This window comes from Alexandromys fortis, unplaced genomic scaffold, assembly GCF_014885135.2.
Source record: "Alexandromys fortis isolate MF-2015 unplaced genomic scaffold, M_Fortis_MF-2015_v1.1 scaffold_36, whole genome shotgun sequence".
NCBI lineage: Eukaryota > Metazoa > Chordata > Mammalia > Rodentia > Cricetidae > Alexandromys > Alexandromys fortis.
This window is the reverse complement of record NW_026067915.1, coordinates 1,514,819-1,533,204: the sequence shown is the minus strand read 5'-3', so window position 1 is coordinate 1,533,204 and position 18,386 is coordinate 1,514,819. Positions and strand designations below refer to the sequence as shown.

The 18,386-nt window shown below is 43.5% G+C and overlaps 1 protein-coding gene across 4 annotated transcripts in view; it reads left to right on the top strand.

Moving 5' to 3' along the window:
• The first annotated feature begins 4,685 nt into the window (after positions 1–4,685).
• Nck1 (NCK adaptor protein 1) overlaps positions 4,686–18,386 on the top strand; it is a 55,043-nt gene continuing 41,342 nt past the window's right edge. Inside the window, exon 1 of one of the 4 annotated variants that reach the window (XM_050139445.1) lies at positions 4,686–4,849. The gene's annotated coding sequence lies outside the window, so the exon portion shown is untranslated. Of the gene's footprint in view, positions 4,850–5,055; positions 5,161–18,386 lie in introns of those variants that run through there. The other 3 variants (XM_050139446.1, XM_050139447.1, XM_050139448.1) reach the window with 3 other exon arrangements.

The following is an 18,386-nucleotide window of genomic DNA, read 5'->3' as shown; positions in this document are numbered from 1 at the left end:
GATGCTAAGGCTCAGACCCTGGACATTTCACTTTCATGGTGCTAGCTAGTGTCTCTCCCACTGGGTTTGCCTACAAAGGACATTACCAACGGGCTGAACCTGCTAGCAACGCCTGTAATTCTAGCTACTTGGGAGGCTGAGGCAGGTGGATCATAAGTTCAAGGTCAGCTTTGGCAACTTAGACAGACTTGTTTTCAAAAAGGGGAAGCAGCTACTGGGACTATAGCTTGGTGGCATAGCACTTACCTATTAAGTAGCAAGGTGTTGTAGATTCAACCCCAGTCCTTCAAATAAGTAAATAAATAAGAAAGCAAAAAGTTACCAGAGAAAGATTAGAAGGCAGAAGAAGGGATTTTTCCTCTTTCTATTTGCCTTTAGTGTATGTTGCTGCTTTACCCCAGCAGTCAGCAGGAATTAATGTTACCCTTAAGTTACTTCTGACATTATTCCTTCCTGTAGCATCCCTCCTGCCCACAACATCATTCCCTTTGAGCAGTAGAAGGGCCAGCTGCACAGTTTCCTCCCAGACGTCTGAACTATATCCCAGCTGGGTCATGTCTCTGTGCTTCGGAAATCCTATAGTCCAAACCTGATTCTCCCTTTTCCTAGCCCCAACGGTGGTAGCTGATCCATGAAGCACAATGTCTTTTGGGTTACCTCAGTGTTCGGTGTCACCACTGGCCCTCCATCCCTGACCTTTTTTGGAGGGGTTTATCTGAGACAGGATCTCACTCTATACCCCCGGATGGCTTTGAACTTGGGGTGACTTCCTGCATCTGCCTCTCCAATGATGGGATGACAGGCATGAGGGACCAAACCTGGCTTCAGTTTTTCCAGTCCATTAACCCATAATCTAAATCTTCTCCATTGTGATATCTCGTGATTTCTGCTTTCCTCAGTGAAGGGTCCAAGTCATCTTCAAACAAATCCAAAGGCTCTAATAAGATACCTAGTTTTGGGGGAAACGTTGGCATTTAGATTTTTCAGGTATTACTAGACGTTAGTTCCCAATAGACATTCTGTAACCTGAGTAGGCATGGAGGTATAAACCTATAATCTTAGCTTCTTAGGAAGCGAAGGCAGAGTGCTCCTAACTTTGAGCACAGCTTAGGCAATTTAGCAAGATCCCACACACAAATCTTAAAAAGTTGAAAGGGCTGGGCAGATAGCCTGGGGATGAAGTGCTTGGGCGGCATACAGCGGACTCCAGCAGACTCGGGTGCAGCCTGCAGTGGATGCTCACAGATGCAAGCACACACGCAGAAATGAAAGCACAGGAAGAGGCCGTGGAGGCACGCAGAGAACAGAGCCTGCACTGAGAGGAGCGGCATAAATGTTACTGCTGTCTCAGAAGAGGAGGAAGGAAAACCAGGTGGGAAAGTTTTGAGGAAATATCAACCGGAATGCTTTCAAATTTGATTCGAGGTGGAAAACAAGTACCAGTGACTCAGAAATCTGGGGAACTAGATGAATGCCTGGCAGGATAAATGGAAAGAGACACCTGGGAACAGTGCGACTTAACAGTGCACCTTTGCTGAGGATGGACTAGAGCAAAAAGACACACCACACAGAGAAACAGCAAGAGCTACAGTGAGATGGCTCAGTGGAGCAGGGCTCTTGCCACTAATCCTAATGACCCAAGTAGGATCCCTGGAACCCACGTGGTCGAATGAGAGAACCAACTCTACACATGCATGTACACACACACACACACACACACACACACACAAAATAAATGCTAATGTCTTAGGTAGGGTTTCTGTTGCTGCAAAGAGACACCATGACCACAGTGACTCTCATAAAGAAAACATTATTTGGGGTGGCTCACTTGAGGGTCAGTCCATTATCATCATGGAGGCATGCAGGCAGATGTGGTGCTGGAGCTGAGAGGAAGTCAACTGAGACACTGGGCAGTAACCTGAGCATAGGAAACATCAAAGCCTGCCCCTCAGTGACACACTTGCTCCAACAAGGCCATACCCACTCCAATAAAGCCACACATCTCCTTAATAGTGAAACCCTCTATGAGATTATGGGGGCCAACTACATTCAACTACCACAGTTAATAAATAAAAGATTCCAAGAATTACAACTTGGGGTTGGAGATATGATTCCTCCATTAAGAACACTTGTTGCTCTTTCAGAGAACCCAGGTTGGGTTCCTAGCACCCCTAAGGCAGTTTACAACTATTTAGACCAGATCCAGGGGATCTGATGCCCTCTTCGGGTCACTGAGGGAACTGCAGGCGCACAGTGCACTTAACAAACATGCAAGCAAAACACTCAACCCAACAAAAGAAAGTTTTTAAAAAATGAATTGCAGCTTGCTCCTCAGAAGAAGCAATGAAGGCCAGAAAACATCGGGATGATTGCTACAGTACTGCAAACACATGCAACAACTCTCTAGCGACTTCTCATTCCTCATGGGAGAAACTGTAAGCTCCTCAGCTTTCACAACACATTGCTTCAATTCTAGCCACCGTCTGCCCCATCAATATTGCTTAATGTCTTTATGTCACCCCAAACCCTTCCTTTTGCCTCAATAGTCTTACTACAGATTTCCCCCCTCACTGTGGCTTAATGCTTCTCTGTCCCTAGATACAACTGTTGCTGTGTTTGGCATATTAAAAATCCAGGTTGGCTTAAATCTCAATGCCTGACACTGGTATGGACTCTTAAGATATCTGATACCCTAATGTTGGAGCTACCATAAAAAGTGTATTCTTTCCCATAATAGCATAACCATACTGGATCCAGAAATTAAATTTAGTAGGTCCTACTAATTTCTACATGACAATATAAAGCCCGTGGTGACTCCTTGCTATCAGATAGGTAGGACTTTCTTCCCCCTAAACATTCCCGTCTGATTGGTACACGAAACTACAGCGTTCTAACTATAAGTTGTCAGTAGCTCCCTGGGAAATGCCTTAAGATACGGAGGGTTCATAGTTCCTTTCTTTATCACCCCAAATCTCTTCCTTTGGAGTTAATGGTCAGGAGCCGCCTGAATGGTTTTTGTTTGCTTGAGAGACTTGCTCTGTGTAGCCCTGGCTGCCCTGGAATTTGCCACATAGATCAGGCTGGCCTTGAGCTCTCAGAACTTGAACCTACCTCTGCCTCTCAAGTGCTGAGATAAAAGGTGTGGTGGTCTGTATGTTTTATTTTTGTTTTTGCTTTTTGAGACAGGGTTTCTCTTTGTCACAGTTCTGGCTGTCCTGGAACTCACGTTGTAGACCAGGCTAGCCTCGAAATCACTGAGATCTGCCTGCCTCTGCCTCCTGAGTGCTGGCATTAAAAGCAGGCACCACCGCTGCCCTGTCTTTGTATGTTTTTAATGTATACTTTGCATTACTTACTTTTGAAACTATCACTAGAATGTAGGTAGAGTATCTTTTGCCCAGTTTTATGATCTACTTTTCTCAACTAAACTCAGGCTAAGTTGGGGCCACAAGTAATCTGTAGTTTACCTAAGGCAGGCCAACCCATGGATCCTTCATCATGCAATTAAGTTAAATGCAGAAATGTGAATTTTTAGGACTTACAGGTAGGCTCTGTATTACAATGCAAGGAAGGAGCTGGAGAAATGGTTCAGTGATCAAGGGCACTGGTTACTGCTCTTCTAGGGGACCTGGGTTTGATTCCCAGCACCCATACACGGTTCAAAACCACCTGTAACTCCTGTTCCAGAAGATCCTATACCCATTTCTGGCCTCCAGGGGCACCAGCCACGCATATGGCACACAAATACACATGAAGGCAAAACACTTGCACACAGAAAAAAAATTTTTTTTTCTTAAAAAGTGAAAGGAAGATGTACTAATGCCTTGGTTATTGACGATGAAGTGTAGATGTGGTAGACGCGGAGTGGGGATGGATGAACGCTGACTCAGTTCCTCATTTAACAGACTTTGCAATCTAAGTATATGTTATGGGGTGTAGCTACCCTGGAGGCAAAAACACACGTTTCAATCGAGTTGTCTAACCTAGAGGGTTTCTTGAGGCGCCACACCTACGCTAAGAAACCAAGGTGGTTGGGAAACAGTGAGGCACTTTGGGTGGCTGCAAGGCTTGTTAGGAAGGAGAAACTGATTAACAGATACCTTGGCAGGTGGCTGGGGCTGCGCCACGGCCATGCCTAGCCCAAGGGCAAAGGTAACTGTCTTTTTCAGCAGGGCTGCAAGCCGGGAGTGAAGGTTGCCCAGGCGCCAGGGCACTCGGAAGTTCCTCGGACAGCTTTTTTTTTCTTTTTTTTTTTTTTTTTTGCTCGTGGTTTTAATTAACAAACATCTTAAATTTTTCTCCCGGGCTTGTTTTTCTTTGTCGCCCCCTGTCCCTAAGACTCTGCAGCTGGGCGGCCCCTTCAGAGGCAGGAACCAGCGCAGTCTGGAATGAACTCGGGGCCAACCTTAATGAGCGTTCGTAATGACAGGTTTCAGCAGCGCTGAGAGAGGCGGAAAGCAAGCCGCCTCGGAGGATGCTGGGGGAAGAACCCCGTGGCCGACAGGCCCAGCGCTGCACACCTTCTTCTAGCTGAGCGCCGCGCAGTCTCGGCTCACAGACCACTCAAGCGCCGAGCCGGATTGACAGACCAGCTCGGCCAATCCCGGAGCGGCGCATTCCGCTGTGGCGTCAGGGGCGGGCTCCGCAGGCGATGAAGCCTATCCGATTGGGTGCGGAGCGGGTTTCCTGCCCGTACCGGCCCGCCCACCGGTTGCTCTCGCCCCGCCTCTCCCTGAGAGCTTCGCGGCGGCGCAGCGCAGGCCTCGTGCGGTAACGGCCTCCGGGCAGCCGCGGTGGCGTCCCGGTGCAGACCTCAGGCGACGGGAGCCGCGGGCTCGGCGGAGGGAAGGTGAGGCGGCCCCGCCTGCGTGCGGACACATGCACGGTCCTCTCGGCCTCCCGGTCTGTCCGCTCTGTTAGTCTCGGCGTTTCCTCTTCCCCGGCGAAGTTAGCCCGGGGGCGCCGTCTGCCGGCGGCGGAGCGGAGGGGGCGGGGAGGCGGCTCGGTGGAGCTCGGGTGTCCGCCGTGCACCCCGGTGACCCCGCGGCCTCTTCGCCTGAGCTGGGAGCGCCGCTCGGGGAGGCGAGCGGGCAAGTGTGTGGCGCGCTTCGCAGAAAGCCCCATCGCGGTCGGTGGTTGTGTCTGTCTGGGGCCGGGAAGGTAGGGACGCGGGCCGGCAGGAAGGGCGCTCTCACCTCCAGCCGCCAGCGGGAGGAAGCCGGTCAGGGGGGGGACATCCTCGGGGCGCGCCCTCCCCTCCCCCTACCGCTCCGGAGCAGGAGAGATGGGGGTGACCGGGGGGCTGCCGAGCTGGGGGAGGTCCAGGAAAACCAGCTTGCTGGGTCGGTCGTGTACCGTTTCGCACGGGTTTCCGCTCGAGTTCGGTTTAATGTTAACAGCTGGTGAAGCTGGGTTTTTGTTCATGGTTGAGGACCGTAACATCGTCGCTCCGTTAATGTCGAGTCGAGCTGAAGTCACCCAAAGAAAATTCTCCTTATGTTAGTTAGGTAAGAATTCATAGGAGTTAGGGAAGAATGAGGTGAAGAAAACTTCCTGACCCCATCTTGGGGTGGGGAGCAAGGTCAGTGCCCAGTCAAAACGGGTAAAACTTTGCAAGAAGTGTTCATTTTTAGAAGCTTAAGTTTGGTAGCTTTATGATCAGCCTTAACGATTTCTTAAGCACCTGGAAATCCGTTGTTTGCTTTCAGCCTTTAGTGAGGTCACAAAATCAATAGAGAAATAGTCCAAGAAGAAAGTTTTGCTAGGTAATTTTCAGTCTCGTTTTTAAATAGAAATTCAATTTACATCTTGATAATAAGTCAAGGCATATGCATTGGTTGGTTGAGTAGTACTTTTTATATCGTGGCCACATTTTGTGCTTTCTGGAGACAAATTGATCTGTGGGAATTGGCTAGAATATCTGTAAGCGTGCATAGTGTTCTGATCTCAGCTGTATGTATGAGTATTAAGTTTTAAGAGATTTGCCTTTCCCTCAGGCATTTTTTTGTTGAGATTTTTCTAGTGCTTACAGAGCCGTGTAAATAGTTGACACACTAATATAATGGTTTATTAAACACTCAGTGATAGATTATGCTGGTAGTGTTCAAAATTTGAGAACTTTCTTCCAGAGTTCATATTTTGATGTGGTTATTGTTATAAATGCCTTCTCAGAAAAACTTGGAAAAAATTAATTAAACTGGTAATACGGAAAAAATGCGTGTTTTCTATGCCAAAAAATTAAGTGGTTATTTCACTGATAAGTAAAATTGAAGGAAACACTTGCCATTACCGAACATTTAACAGATGAGATGGTTTGAAGACAATTTGACAGTCCAGGATGATTTTCACTTCAGCCTATCTTGGAAATAAAACTTAGAAGTCTTCTCTTCAGAACCAATTCCATGTCCTGTCTTTTTTTGCTGATGCATTATGTAACACACTTTGAGTAACCAGACATAAACTTTAACGCTGACCTATTTTTGCAGTCATTTTCTTTAAAAAAAATCTTATCTTTATATTCTTAGACTGTTTAATTTCTGTCTCTGAGCTGCTCACTAGCTCTAACTGGGTTTTCTGCCTGGGTTGCTCAAATATGTTCTGCCTGTGCTGATCTTAAAATAATACTTTTAACATATTTTTCACTGCTTAGGAACCAGTAATACCTTTCGTTAGATTTCACAGCCTTTTAAGGATGTATTTTTATTTTATGTGTTTGAGTGTTTTGTCTACATAGATGTACACCATGTGTTGTGGGTTCTGGGAACTGAACCTAGATCCTCTGCAGGAGCTCAGAACCACTGAGCCATCTGTCCAACCCCAAGAAGATATTCTCTGCAAATTACCAAAGTAGCAACGTAAAATTCTGTTAAACTTTACCTTTTTCCTTCCTTAATTTCTTCCCTTTCTTCCCTGCTCCTCTCCTCTACTGTCTTTTTCCTTCCTTCGGTTTTGGGATCGGACCCAGGGCTTCTCATGGACCACTAAGGCATAGCATCAATCCAAAGTTGTATTGTTTTTTTTTTAATATTTATGTATTTATTTATTTATTTATTTATTTATTTATTTATTATGTATACAACATTCTGTCTCTGTGTATGCCTGCAGGCCAGAAGAGGGCACCAGACCCCATTACAGATGGTTGTGAGCCACCATGTGGTTGCTGGGAATTGAACTCAGGACCTTTGGAAGAGCAGGCAATGCTCTTAACCTCTGAGCCATCTCTCCAGCCCTGTATTGTTTTTTTTTAAAAACATTGGCTGTCACATTTTTGTTTATCGTGTGAGTGTGCATACATATGTGTGGGTGCACGTCCGTATGGCCCACAAATGGAGTCAGTTCTTTGAGGCCACCACATGGATCCCTTGAATTGAGCTCACTTGTCAGGCTTGCAGCAGGTTCTTTTACCTTGAGAGGCATCTCCACCACCCATCCAGGGTTTTATGTAGAATTAAAAAATGTTTAAAAATGATGAGTATGCGTGTATGTTGAGGGCATGATATGTGCACACAAGTGCTGGTGCCTGGAAAAGGAGGCCAGAAGAGGGTGTTAGAACCCCTGGAGCTGGACTTCCAGGCAATTATGAGCCTCCTCATACAGGTGCTAGGGATCAAACTGGGGTCCTTTGCAAGAGCAGTACTGCTGAGCCATCTCTCCAGCCCCCAGAATTTTAATTTTGATCCTTGAGTAAAGACTGTCAAAAAATTTCTGTTACTGATGTTGCTGTTTTTCTTTGAACTTTGTTGTTGTTGCCCCCCTTCCTTTTCTAGTTAGCTTGTAGAGTAACGGGTTTTGTGATGGCATTTGCATACATATTTATTACTGTGCTTTTTTTCTTAAACATTTTTTCCCCAGCTGCCTTTTCTCGTTCTTGCTTTTTAATTTTATATAGATTTATGTTAATGATATCATGGAACATTGCTATTGAAGTACTGGGATCCAGCCTTTTGTGTTTTTAGATTGGAAAGTGAAATCCATAAAAAATAATCTCTAAATTCACACCTCTTGATGTTGTGGCAGCGCTGAGACTCAGACTTCCTCTCTTTCAAATATTATGTATTCTCTATGCTGCCGTACTATTACCTTGTACAGTATATAGTAAATTATGTTCTACTTCCATCTTCTTGATTCGGCCTCCTGAATAGCTGGGTTTCCTGGCATATGATGGTTTATTTTGTATTTTTTTATCTTCATGTATTAGTACCATTACTGAAATCAATTGTCTTTGTAGTTGAGCCCTGTGGGCCCCTCAGAAGTGTGTGGTGGTGCTAGGGATGTAACTCTGGTGGACAGAGGGCTTGCTTAACAGGCAGATTGGATCCTCAGCACTGAAGGGAAAGAGAAAAAAGTCGGGGGGTTGGGATGGCTGCCTTATAAGTTTTGCTGTTGAAATTTAGTTTGCTTGATTTATTTGGTAAAAAGAATGCCTCTTTGGAGGACTTTGAAAGGCGGTTGTAATGGTTTGGTGGAAGCTTAGAGGGTTTATCATGAAGACTAAAATGTAAGAGCTAAATGTTCTTTTGAGTGTTAAAACAGAACACTTTCGCACTTTCTCTGCCAGGAGCAGTGCAGTCTGCTTGTTAAGCACATTGTAAAAATCACTTTCCATTTTGTAGAGTTAGAACTTTTATGTGTGATTTTTTTTTTTAATCTAAAGTTTGTTAATAGAAGGGGTGTTTGGTCACCTTTAACAAAAGTTCAGTGGTGCAAGACAGCAGGGAAAACTGCCAGTAGATTTCCCTGGGAGATTGAGACAGGCTCTCACTGTGCAGCCCTGTTTGATCTGGAACTAACTAGGTAGATAAGTCTGGCCTCAAACTCACAAAAGATCTTCCAACCTCTACCTCCTAAGTGCTTGGATTTAAAGGTGTGTGACACTAAGCCCCATTGAGTGCTTCCTTTTTGGTCTGAAACAGGTTAGAAATGGGTTAGAAGCTGTTTTTTCATTTATAGTTTGGCTGGTTAATATGGCTTGTTCTTTTATTTCAGTAAACTGCCAAATCCCAGAACTCAATCTGAGGCAGGAGAATTGCAGATTTAAGGTCAGGTTTGGCTACATAGAACACTCTTGTCTTAACAAAACAAAACAATATTACAAGTTAAAATATCTATTGAAATGCTGAGTCTTAGATTTTTTTATTCCCGAAATTATCTTTAGTGATTGGCAAATTGGATATAAATATGGTATGATGGTGTCACACGCCTTTAATCCCAGCACTCAGGAGGCAGAGGCAGGTGGATCTCTTGAGTTTAAGGCCAGCCTGGTCTACAGAGAAGTTCCAAGACAGCCAAGGTTACACTGAGAAACCTTATCTCAAAAAAACCAAACCCAAACCTAAACAAACAAGCCAAAAGAGGCATGAGTGATGCCAGCTTCTCTTTAGACAGGTGGTTACACCAGGGGGAATATGTGGAGTTTGTTTCTTTCAGGCAGGTCAGTAACTGAGGGTGATATTGGACCTCTGGTCTTCTGTCTCCGAGTCCCGCAAGTGTAGGTCATCTTTCTTGGTGCATTGGTGCTGCATCTCGTACTCGAAGTTTTGTTCTGTTACACAGACACTCTACCAACTGAGCTGAATCCCTAGCCTGGGAATTTCTTTTTAAAGAATAGGTGTGTCTTAGTGTTTTGTATTGCTGTGAAGAGACACCATGACCACGGCAACTCTTATAAAGGAAAGCATTTAATGGAGGTTACAGTTTCAGAGGTTCAGTTCATTATCATCATGGTGGGGAGCATGGCAGGTGGCCCTAGGCATGGTGTTGGAGAAATAGCCGAGAGTCCTACATCTTGACTCAGGCAACAGGAAGCTGACTTGGCAATATCCTGAGCATAGACAACCTCAGAGCCTGCCCCACAGTGACACACTTCCTCAGACAAGGCCCTACCCACTCCAACAAAGTCACACCTCCTTATAGTATCATTCCCTAGGAGATTATGGTGACCAATTACATTTAAACTACCACAAGGTGCTTCCTAACATTTTTTTATTTGTTTAATCAGTCTTCCAAAACTTTACCATATATTTCTAAACCATGTTGCTGTTTGGAGTAAAAGATATTATAATTTGGCACAGTGTGGTACCCTTTGTAACATTCTGGCTCCACTGTAGAAACATTTTAACAAGGCACTGGAAAATTTTCCTTGGGAAATGCTTCATCATTTTCTGTTGACTGAGGTTTCTGTCCTTCCCAGTTCTGCAGCCAGTTAGTTCCAGATAATCACACAGAGATCTACATTAGTTATAAACTGATTGGCCTTGTAGCTCAGACTTCATATTAACTCTTATAACTTATAGTAGCCCGTTATTCTTGTCTGTGTTAGCCACGTGGCTCAGTACCTTATTTGGTAAGGCAGTCACATCTTGCTTCTGTGGTTGGGTCACGACTCTAGACTGCGCTTCCCTCTTCCCAGAATTCTCATTGCCTGCCTCTACTTCCTGCCTCATTACCCCGCATATACTGCCTGCCTGGCTACTGGCCAGTCAGCATTTATTTAAAATATAAGTGACAGGGTACAGACCATTGTCCCACAGCAATTTTCAGCTACTACAAGTTTCATTTATTTATTTATTTTGAGTTTTTCGAGACAGGGTTATTCTGTGTAGTCCTGACTGTCCTGGAACTCACTCTGTAGACCAGGCTGGCCTCAACTTCGAGATCCACCTGCCTCTGCTTCTCACATGCTGTGATCAAAGGTATGAGACACCACCACCCTGCAAGTTTTTTTTTAACTTTTTAATGTGATTTTTGATTATTTGTGTATCATGCTCAAGTTTGCTTTCTATTGCTTGATATACCTGTCGTGGTAACTTGGACAGCAAGGATTTATTTGGTTTACATGTCCTGACCACAGTTGATTATTGAGGAAGGTCAGGACAAAAACTCAAGCAGGAGCCGAGGCAGAAATTATGGAGGCAAACTGCTACTGGCTTTTTCTCTATGATTTGCTAATCTTGCTTTAATTTTTTTAATCAACTAATAACTGAATAGGTTTCCTCTACCCAGCCTCCAATCTGTACACTTTATTTATTACATGTATGGATGTTTTGCCTGCATGTCTGTCTGTTACAGCATGCATATCTAATGCCCAAGGAGGTCAGAAGAGGGAGTTGGATCTCTAGTTGGAGTAGTTAGTTGTGAGCTGTTTTGTTGGTACTGGGAACTGAACCCCAGACCTCTGGAAGAGCAGCCAGTGCTCTTAACCATAGAACTGTCTCTCTAGCTCTCTTGTACTGGCTTTTTCATGTGTCAACTTGACATAGCTAGAGTCATAAGAGAAAGGAACCCCAGCTAAGGAAATGCCTTGATGAGATTAGTAATCAATGGGGGAAGGCCCTACTCATGGTGGGCATTGCCTTCCTGGGCTGCTGGTCCTGGATTTTATAAGAAAACAATCCAAACAAGTCAGGGGAAGCAAGCCAGTAAGCAGCTCCCCTTTATGGCCTCTGCATCAGCTCCTGCCTTTAAGATCCTGCCCTGTTTGGGTTCCTATCCTGGCTTCCTTCAGCAGTGAATAGCAGTGTAGAAGTGTAAGCCAAGTCCTCCCCAACTTGCTTTTTTTTAGTCATGGTGTTTCATCGCAGTAATAGAAACCCTAACTAAGACATCCCTTCCTGGCCCTTAACCCTTATGTTTATGTTTATGGGTGTTTTGACTTTTTGTTCACCACATCCATCTAGTGCCTGCAGAGGCCAGAAGAGGGCATCAGGTCTGTGCCCCCGCCCCCTTTGTACTGGAGTTACAAATGGTTTTTGCCACCATGTGGGTTCTGGAACCCAAATCTGGGTTATCTGGAAGAACAGCCACTATTCTTCACGGGTAAGCTGTCTCTCTACCCCCTCATATTGCTTGCTTTCTTCTACAGCCCAGGACCACCTGTCCAGGGTGGCTATGCTCAACAGTGGACGAGCCTCACGCATCAATCATTAATCAAGAAAATGCCCACGATGTGCCCACAGGCTAATTTGATGGAAGTGCTTCCTAGAATTAGGTGTCCTCTTTCCCAATGACTAATTTGTGTCAAATTGACCAAAACTAGCGGGGGGGGGGGGGGGGGGGGGGGGGGGGAGCGTGCACAGTATCTGCAAAGGCCAAAAGAGAGTGTTAGATCTGTTGTAGGTCAGCCCAACCTTGAACTCACAGAGATCCGCCAATTTCTACCTTCAGAGTGCTGGAATTAAAAGTGTGCACCACCACTGTCTGGCTTAGGTTAACATTTAAATCTTAGATCCATTTTGGATTTTTGTATATGTTGAGAGATAGGAACAGATATTTTTCTGCACCTACATATTCTGTTTTCCAAGAAGTATGCATTAAAGAGACTTTTCTTTTTTTTAGTATGTGTTCCTGCCCTTGTTGAAAATTCAACTGTAAATATGTGGGTTAATTTGATTTTTTTCTTAGTTATTTGTGAATTTATAAAACATTAAGTTTTGTATGTTTATATTCGTCTTTTTGCTTTGTTTTTTTCCCCAGTTCCACATGGAAAATTTATTTTCCTATATAAGTATCTTTGTTTTGTTTTTGTTTGTTTGTTTGTTTTGAGACAGGGTCTTTCTTTGTGACCCTAGCTGTCTCGGAACTATGTACATAGCCTTTAATTTATAGAGTTCTGCCTGACTTTGCCTCTTTAGTTCATTTATTTCTTTCTTTTTCTGTGTAACAGCTCTGGCTGTCCTAGGACTTGCTTTGTCCTCAAAGGCCTCAGACTCAGAGGGATCCTCCTGCCTCTGCCTTCTGAGTGCTGGGATTAAAGGTTTGAGCTACCATACCCAGCAGAATTAATTTTTGTATCCTGTAGCTAAATGATTTTTTCCTGTTTTTAGAATCTCTAGATTTTTCTATATAAAAATGATTTCCTCTGTTCTGATTACATTTCTGTTGAAGTGATGAAGCACTCGGGAGGAATGGGCTTATTTTGGCTTATAGGTTACTGCCATTATGGAAAGGTCAGGGCAGTAGGAATGCAGCTTGCTAGCTCACTCACTGGCTCATGTTTAGTAGTTTGTTTTTGTTTTTAAAACTAGCCTGGACCACCTGCTGCCCACAGTACTTTGGGCCTTCCTATATCAACTAATATTTAAGATAGCTCCCCATAGACATCCCCACATGCCAGTTTGATCTGGGCAATCTCTCTGCAAGAGCAGTGTTCTGCAAGAGCAACAAGTGGTCTTAACTGCTGAGACATCTTTCTAGTCCCTGAAATCTATTTTTCTTGATATACATTGGCACTTGCTATAAACATTACTCTTATTTTTATCTTTGAAAATAATTTTATTTTATGTGTACGAGTGTTTGCCTACATTTAAGTATGTGCACCATATGTATGTCTAGTGTCCCTGGAGGCCAGAAGAGGGTGTCAGATTCCTAGAAACTGGAGTTAGCAAGTGGTGTGTGCTGCCGTGTGGGTTCTTTGAATCGAACCTGTGTCTTCGAGAGTGTCTTAGTTAGGGTGTCTATTGTTTGGATAAAACACCATGACCAAAAAGCAAGTTGGAGAGGAAAGGGTTTACTTGGCTTACACTTCCACATTGCTGTTCACTGAAGGAAGTCAGGACAGGAACCCAAACAGGGCAGGATCCTGGAGGTAGGAGCTGATGCAGAGGCCATTGTTTGGTCTGCTTTCTTTTAGAACCCAGGACCAGCAGCCCAGGGATGGCACTGCCCACAATGGGCAGAGCCCACCCCAATTGATCACTAAATAAGAAAATGCCTTACACTGGATCTCATCAAGGCATTTCCTTAGCTGAAGCTCCTTCCTGTCTGATGACTCCAGCTGTGTCAAGTTGACACAAAACCAGTCAGTACAAGGAGCTTCAAGTGCTCTTATTTTTATGTTTATTTACATGCATGTGTTTGTATGTGAGTGAATGCCAAATGTGTTCAGGTTCTCAATAAAAGCAAAAGGTGTTGGATCCCTTGGAGCTGGAGTTAAAGTGGTTGTGAGCCACTAGATGTGGGTACTGGGAACTGAACTCAGGTCCTGTAACAGGAACAAGTGCTCTTAACCATTGTGCTCTCTCCAGCCGCCACATTATTGTTATTTATGATTTAAAAATGATGATTGTATGTATGTTTGATGTGTGTGGGAGGTCAGGATGGTAATTCTTTGTACTTTGATATGGGTCCCAAGGATTGATTGAGTCGTTGGGTTTTCATAGCAAGAGCTTTCATTTGATGAACCTTTTTCTTCATCTTTTCAGAGTTTTCTTTGTTGTATTTTGTTTGTATTTGTATTTGGTGCTGGGGATTGAAGCACTAAGGATATTACTCTATTGCTGAGCTATCTGAATTATATGCCTTAGCCCAGGCTCTATTTTAGGTAGTTTAACTACTAAATGCGTTTTAGTAGTTAGGAGAAGGATTTTTTGTTTTGTTTTGTTTATTTAGAGTAGGCTTTCTGTTTCCCCTCGTCTCCTAAATACACAAGACTGTAAATGCTTACTTAGTGGTCTCTAAGTCTGGAAGCATGTCTTTGTTCTTTCCTTTTTTGTTTGTTTGCTTGTTTTGTTTATGTCTGACTAGATGATTTCAAAAGGCCTGTCTTCAAGCTAAAATATTCTTTCTATAGTTACTTCTGTTGAAGCTCTCAACTGTATTTTATTTATTGAGTTTTCAATGCCAAAATTTGAGACACTGCTTATGATTCTGCCTGCCTGCCTGTGTGTATGGCTGTGCATGTTTGAACCCATGTGCTAGGCAAGTGTCCTACCACCATTTAGTTACATTTCCTAGACCTGATTCTGTTGGTTTTTGTTTTTTGAGAAAGGATTTCTCTGTGTAACAGCCCTAACTCTGCTGGAACTCACTTTGTGGACCAGACTGGCCTCAAAGCCTAGCCCTAATTTTTTAAAAAGGATTTTTTTGTTGAATTTTTCATTTATTAAAAATTTTCTTTTTTTTTTTAACAGTTTGTTGGTTTCCTTTTTTGGCTCTTTTTAAAGAGATTTTTTTTTGTTACTTTAGATGTGTCTTGTTAACATTTTTTTTTTTTGTTTTTGTTTTTCGAGACAGGGTTTCTCTGTGGCTTTGGAGCCTGTCCTGGCACTAGCTCTGTAGACCAGGCTGGTCTCGAACTCACAGAAATCCGCCTGCCTCTGCCTCCCGAGTGCTGGGATTAAAGGCGTGTGCCACCATCGCCCGGCTTGTTAACATATTTATGCTTCTGTGTTCTATGTTGGTATTTTTGTACATCTGGTAGGTTATTTGTCTCTGCCAATTTTGTTAAGAGTGGCTTTTATAGTAAAACATTCTGTTGGCAGTTTTTCCTAGTTTTGTTTGGGTAGACTGCATTGGCTTTGGTTTCAGGTGGGTACTTTAGCATGGTTTTATTAATTTGAGAATGTCTGTAGATATCTTGGCTGGTGGGACTACACCAGCTGGAATGCAGCAGTTAGATTTGTTTGCTGCTCTTGGTTTGCTACATCTAGAAGTTAGTATGGGGCGCCTGCTATTTTCCTCTAATGTGTGAAGGTAAGCATACCCCAAGTAGGTTGGTAGTATAGCACAGCATAGTTTATAGATGGTAAGGTGTAGTGCCTTCCAGTGTGTGAGTGCTGTCTGGTGGCTAAGACTGACTAGTAGGTACAGATGAATCATGTATAGGTCCCTTGTAGGACCACTGCTTAGGGAACTCTGCCCACCTGCTTGCCAGGACTAGAGTTGGCGGGATAGTGCTAAAGCATCAGTTCCTTAGGGCCAGTTTTCTGATTCACAAGTGGAGGCAGAGAGAGAGCTCGTTGGGAATGGCCTTTGAGCCTCAAAGCCTGCCACCAGCGACAAGTCTCCTATATTGCCACACCTAACTAATCCTTCTCAAATAGTTCCACCAAGTGGTGACCAAGCATTCAAATATATGGGCCTCTAAAGGCCATTCTCGTTCAGCCACCTCAGCTTAGTTCCTGATTTCATGCTCTGCAGTGTCTTTTCCATATCCCCACTGTACTTGAACCGCACTTCAAATACTTGAGTGAAGTAGTTTTCACAGGTACCCCCTACTCAGCCATCCTGAGTAAATCATCTTAAGGCTAAACCTTAGGCTTAGCTAGTAGGAAAAGCATAATGTTGAAGAACTAAATCACAGAATAAAATAAATACTTACTGATCTTTGCTTTGTCATCTAAATGCAGAAACAAGAGGCTCATATACTTTCAAAAATGGAGAAGGAGCTTGGGACAATGAAATATGCTTGAAAGCCCACATACTTGGGAGGACAATCATGAGTTTGGGGTTAGCCTGGGTAATATAATGAGAGTCTATCTCAAAGAAAACAAAGCTAGAAGCAATGGTCCTTGTCTGTAATCCCAGCTGTTTGAGTGGCTGTGGCAGGAAGATCTTACATTTGAGGCCAGATATAAAACTCACATAGTGAGGGAGAAAATGGGGTAATGAAGAAGTTGGTGTTGTGTTTTGTTGTTGTATTTGTTCTGCACACCCAGGACCTCAAAAGGCTCAGTACTGTTTTGTTTGTTTTTTTTTGTTTTTAGAGACAGGGTTTCTCTGTAGCTTTGGCGCCTGTCCCGGAACTAGCTCTTGTAGACCAGGCTGGCCTCGAACTCCCAGAGATCCGCCTGCCTCTGCCTCCCGAGTGCTGGGATTAAAGTGTGTGCCACCACCGCCCGGCCTGTTTTGAAATATGAAAGAATGAACTCACTCTTAGGACTCAATTGAGAGCTTGTGTATCTTTTTTTTTTTTTTTAAAAAAAAAAAAAAACAAAACACATTCCTGGGTGAATGCTGGTTGGGAACAAGTGTTCTCACAGCGCCTTCAAGAACAGCAGTATTTATACGTAGGCAAAACAGAGAAACAGAGTCCTAGTACCCAAAGACTACTTACTAACTTATGATGGGGACACTTTACTAGCTTCAAAAGGATTGGCCAGAACTCCTCCCACATAAGTACTCACCTTCAGTCTGCAGGAATTTGCAAAGACAGCAGAGTGTTACTAGGTCAGCTTCAGGGATTGACTGGAATGAGTCTCACGATATTTTTTAGGATCCACTGTGTAGCCCAGTTTGGCTGTGAACTTTTCTTCTCTCCCTCTTTCCCTCTCCTTATTTATTATGTATACAATGTTCTGTCGGCATGTATGCCTGCAGGCCAGAAGAGGGCACCAGATCTCATTACAAAGGGTTGTGAACCAACATGTGGTTGCTGGGAATTGAACTCAGGACTTCTGAAAGAACAGTCTCTTAACCTCTCATCTCTCCAAACCCTTGAGTTCCTTTTCTTGCTGGACTCCTAAATGTTGAGTTTATAGGTTTATTCCTTGATACCTGGCTCAAGTCATATTTTTTAATGAACTATTTTCATTATTCCTCTTCATTGTTGACATTTGTACCAGTAGGAATGAATTAGAAGAAATTGCTCCAGAAAGTAATGCATCTCTACATCTCTGTATGTGTAAACACACACACAGACTCTTTCTCTCTTTCACGTATTTTCCCCAACATCTGTAAGAAATGAGAGAGAATTATGTGGACTATAAATCAGCAGGAGAGACAGCAATATGTCTTTAAAGGAGATTTTGTTTTTAGGGAATGGTGAGATGGCTCAGCAAGTGCCATCAAGTTTATAAGCTGAGTTCACTCCCTAGCAGACGGACGGGACTGCCTCCCACAGGATGTTTTCTGACACTACCCTTTCACCATGAAACTTGCTTCATTTCCCCCAGATTAAAAAATAGAAGAAGAAAAGGATGTACAGACATAGTGTTTTCAGGTAAGCCCCAATGTTAGAAATTGTTGGACAACCCAGTGGAGAAGATTCTGGAGAAAAAGGTTCCATAATGTAGAAACAAGTATGAAACAAAGGTGGCCTAACCCAGAAAGGTCTATGAGCAGTAGTAGTGTGGCTGCAGTTCCTACCGTTGAAAAACTGAAGCAGAAGAGGTAGAGGTCAGAGAAGTACTCATTATGGGCAGAGTTAGTACAGCACTGGCCATCAGAATAAGTAACAATTATATTGAAATAGCAGGGATACTTGATACCCACGTTATTTGGATGTGATGTAAACACAAATATATGTAGTATATGTCAGACTTAACTTGGCAAGCTTTCTATAGCCTGTCTTGTGTGCACATTACTTTTATAAATTTCCCTGAAAATTATTCTTCTCCTGTATTTATAAAGCTCTCTGTTTTTGTCTTGTTTTGTTTGTGTAAGAGAGTGTGTGTTATCTCAAAGGACAGAGCACTGTTAAGGGCTGGTTTTATTGCAAGGTTACCTAGTCCCAGATGGGAGGGTCTGCTTCCTGTTGAGCTCTGCAGCCTAGACCTGTGAGGTTGTAAATGGTAAACTGTATCTCAGGGAACAAGTACCACTTTAAAAAATTTCTAGAACATTTTTCATAACATCTATAATGGAAGTATTGATTTTACTATACTTTTTTG